This window comes from Peromyscus maniculatus, chromosome 4 (assembly GCF_049852395.1).
Source record: "Peromyscus maniculatus bairdii isolate BWxNUB_F1_BW_parent chromosome 4, HU_Pman_BW_mat_3.1, whole genome shotgun sequence".
Taxonomy (NCBI): domain Eukaryota; kingdom Metazoa; phylum Chordata; class Mammalia; order Rodentia; family Cricetidae; genus Peromyscus; species Peromyscus maniculatus.
Genome location: NC_134855.1, coordinates 127,604,277 through 127,608,628, shown reverse-complemented (window position 1 = coordinate 127,608,628; position 4,352 = coordinate 127,604,277). Strand labels below are relative to the sequence as shown.

Below are 4,352 nucleotides of genomic sequence, written 5' to 3'. Positions count from 1 at the left end.
AGAGAATATGCTGAGAATTATGCAAGTGACCACTGGTCCTTTCAGGTACTACTGTGTTTAGGACATTCAGCTTATCTGTTCAATGATCAATCAATATCACTTCAATTTGTACAGCCAGCCAGATATCATGTACCTCCTCCAGATCTCATAAAGTTCTGCAACCTCCTGTTGGCCATGTAGGGGTGGGTGTTAAAGCCTATCAACCTCCATCACATGGTTACCCCACTAAGTGTGTCCCATGGAAGAAGTAAAGCAGGTGGCAACAATGAAAATAAGAGTGCATGGGAAGGGTTAACAGAATGAGAAATACTATCCCCAGTGTGGGGCATTCCAGGAGCCCATGGTCTGAGGGAACATCTGCCAGTGACCAAAGGGAGTCAGCAAGAGGGATTCCATCCATTGCCTGCCTCAAATATTTGCAGCGTGGTCTGTAATATGGGTTTACCTAAGAGAAAACAGAATCCCTTCTCACAAGCAACCATCTCCACTGTTGATCCAACTGTCAAATGGGCCACAACCCCTAAATACTCTCGGTACCTAAACTACCAGATAAAATGAAAAAACTAATCATGGGTGTAACCTTCCTCCTCTATAAGCACAGTGCTATTCCTGAGGGAATGTATATGGCCCAACCCGATTATCTCTTGATGTCTCCCACTCTCTCCACACAAGAGTATATGTTTGCATCCTGCACAGGACCATGAACAAACAAATTCTAGGTGCTTGCTTTCACAATGTTCTGCTTTCATTGGAGGGTCTTTTGTGAACCATGAGCATACCTTCTGCTGATCCGGATGATCACTGAAGGGGCAGTTGGACAGTTCAGACGTGAACTTGCTGCATGTTTTTTCTCTTAGGTTCCATTTCACGTACTGAATTTCATTTTCACTGTCCTTTAGAAGAAGAACAGGATTAATTCATGTACTGGGACTAGTTTCCATGTGTGCAGTAGCTTTATGTTATGGATGATATTTATTTGTACAGTGTTCATGCCAAAATTCCTTAGCTGCTAGAACCATTACCCACATAACATACAAGACACATCTTCCATAGAGATGACTACACACCTCACTTGTGCCTGGTTTTCTGTGCAACTTAGTCCAGGTGTGTTGTGCTGATGAGGAAGAAGAAACCAGGGAAGATGAGGGAAACAGTTCACTCAGTGGAATCAGAAATTGTAGGCTCAACTAGAAGTACAGGTTATGCACACTGGGACACATTTCCTGACTGGCACTCAAAGATTCTCTCAACACATCCTATACAAACAGAAGTCCATTTACGCTCTGAATGCTTGAGTGACCCTTGGTGATTATCAAATACATACGTATATCCGATTGAGTTTGGTTTTAAAAGGACATTCATCTAAGACAGATTCAGCCCGGGTACATGTTGTTGGTCTTAGTTCTACTTCACCACCAGCCACATTATATACAGCCTATAGGAAAAAGAATGATATTTATGTTTAGTACAGTGCCCAAGTTTAAATGCATGCATGAGTTTCTTTCTGGAGGCTATTTGCTATTGGGCCATGACTGTATTTATGAGTTTACAGAACTGCAGCCACAGTAGGGGTGATAAACCATTCCCTACCCTAGGAACATGAATTTTCTCTTAGCAGCAGCAAAAACTCTGGGACTCAATATGGATATCCCCTGGTGACTGTGGCATAAGTAGCAACAATCTTTGTTTAGTCTGGGAAGGCTGACTGGAGGCTGGTTACTCACTTTCAGATCACTTATAATTCCAGCACTTAACACAGGGAATCTCCATTTTTCTCATCAGCCAGTCTACCACACTTCATTTAACAGAAGATTTTGGAATGCTTTGTATAAGGGGATATTTTATGCCAAAGAATAGAGCCTTTGAAAGCCCCATCCTTCTAAGAGGGTCTTGTTGTTCCTATACCTCAACAAATATCATGAATTTGCTCATAAAATTAATAGATAGACTTTTCCATTTCAATTACACAAGGCATCTCAGACCCAACTTATCAGGACCCTGGGGAAAACCGAGTCTGAGATACTAGACCTCATCTCAAGGGACCAGCTGTGATCTCATCATTCCTGTGTTGCTCATTTTCTTTCTGTTAAATAAGACTCGTGGACACACTGACCAACAATAACCTTTATCCTCTCTGTTTTGCCATTGTTGAGCAATATCCGGTCTAGAAAAAAAAGTGGGGCAACTAAGAAAGATTGGATATGTTGTCAAGTAAAAGCCAGATACGCTCTCTAGAAGGAGAAATGAGCTGATAGTCACTCATGTGCATTTTCATTAGATGGCACAAAGGAAATCCACATACCAGCTGACATTTCTTTCGTGACTGTGTCCATGGATACTGAGTACATACTTCCATTTAGTTTTAATTCCAAGTTGACTCTGGTTTGAAATACGTTGGCATTACAGCACTGCTAACACACCTTCTGGAAACTCATCTGTCAAGAACCTAACTCCAGTCTTCTGACAGAGATTGCCTACATGGTGGTCATCTCCCCACAGTGTGTAACTACTTCCCTAGAATTTGGGCACACTGTATTTATCCCAGAGTTGAGACTCTAGTTTCCTAATTCCTGCTACTATAACATTAACCAGATACTCTGTATAGAGACAGAAGGATCTCCAGGATGGTTTGTGTGAGAAACTAAATCAGTTTCCCTTGAAATTTAGCCACACAAATTAATAAAATTTTTAAGGGAATCTGTCAAGAGGGCTCAGAGGAGAAAAATGCTTGCCATCTTTACTAAAGATTGGCAAGCCTGAAACTCTGAATTTGTCCCTACAATTCCCATGATAGCAGAAAATATCTAAAGACTTTAAGGTTTCTCTTGACCTCCACATATTCATCTGGCTAAGTGGTACCCAGACACTGAGAGAGAGAGGGAGGGGGAGGTTGGGAGGATAAATACCATATGTGTAAAAAAATGTTTAAAAGATGTTAAAGAGTACCAAAAATATCCTTCCACAGTAACCACTGTCTTTGTTTGTCTTTCTGTATGATCATTAATTCATTAATATACACTGGGTGTTTATACAAGGGAGCTAACCCAAGAGACAACTAACTGTTACCCTGAACTATGCTGTTGGTTCATTCTGACAGTGGGCACCTTGAAATAGAAATGCAGTGAGAGTAGCTTTTCTTTGTAAAACTGCCTGCCTATTATTCTTGCTGTACCAATGTGGCCCATCATTCAGGAGATCCTTGAATACTTAGGAAGACTTAGGTATTAATACTAAAATCTCATGGACACAGTTTATCTTAGAAGTATGCATTCTTCAAGATATAATCTGAGGAGCCCTACCTTTGGCTATAGATGATAATGAAACAACATTGTACATTGTACAATCAGTGTGGTTGCAGCAAGCCTGAACAGGCTGCTGAGGGTAGGAAGAAGGGCAATATTTCATATGGACAAGTCCATACTTCTCTTATGTTAGGACAAGTACTCACCTTAAGTTTGTTGCTTATTATGTTGCTGATGTTTGCTTCCTTGCTATGCAGATTGTAAACAATATTGGCGATATCCAGTGCATCCTTCTTACTAATTCTTATTGAGTTACCTAACAAATAATTTCGAGTTACTTTACCAAGCTCATTTGCCCTTGCATGACTGGAGTTCAGGAGCAAGATCAAGGTGGCCTGTAGAATCAGTGAGCTCCATAGGGTTTTGCCCATGTTCTACTCAATTATGTAGCTGGAGATTCAGCAAAGCAGAGAACTCAAGGTTTATTGGATGCAAGTAGAGCCACACTGTATTATATCTTGACTGCCATGGCTAGCCACACCCTACAAACATACCCCTCTTTTCCTACCTCCTTATCTCTATCTTTGCCAGATCCTCCCCCTCTGTACACTCCTTCTCTCACACCCTCCCCTTTGGGATTCCTACCACTTCTCCTAGCCTCTCAACTCAGGCCATCCCAACAATCCAGTCCTTCTTTCTCAGCTTTCCAGTTTAGATTCACCCTGATTCTGTAATGGTAACATATGTGTCTGGCCACCAGAAACTTGAATCTTCATTGTTTATTTCTTCAGAAACTTCTAAAATATCTCTTGGATTACCTGTGTGTTCAGAATTCAGTGGTATCCTTAGCACCAAATTCAAGATCTGGAATGCCTCCCATTCTCTTACATCAGTGTTTAGAGTAAATCTCATCTTTCTCCTTCCTGAGACACTTCTTTGCCAAACCTACAGAGTTAACCTCTACTTTGGAAAAGGATATACTGTTTGTTTTTTCACAATGAATGATCACCATTCAGTCAACATAAACCCAGTAGGTATTCCTGAGCCAAATCATACAGCAGCCTACTAATATATTTCATGTGACTGAACCTGGGAATTAAACTACCTTTT

General features: G+C 40.9%; 1 long non-coding RNA gene across 1 annotated transcript; it reads right to left on the bottom strand.

Moving 5' to 3' along the window:
• Nucleotides 1-807: 807 nt before the first annotated feature.
• Nucleotides 808-3,607, bottom strand: LOC143272773 (uncharacterized). The gene is made up of 3 exons (XR_013050361.1): nt 3,449-3,607; nt 1,325-1,435; nt 808-893 (listed from the first exon to the last, which is right to left on the bottom strand). It is a non-coding gene; the product is annotated as an uncharacterized LOC143272773 (long non-coding RNA).
• Nucleotides 3,608-4,352: the final 745 nt, after the last annotated feature.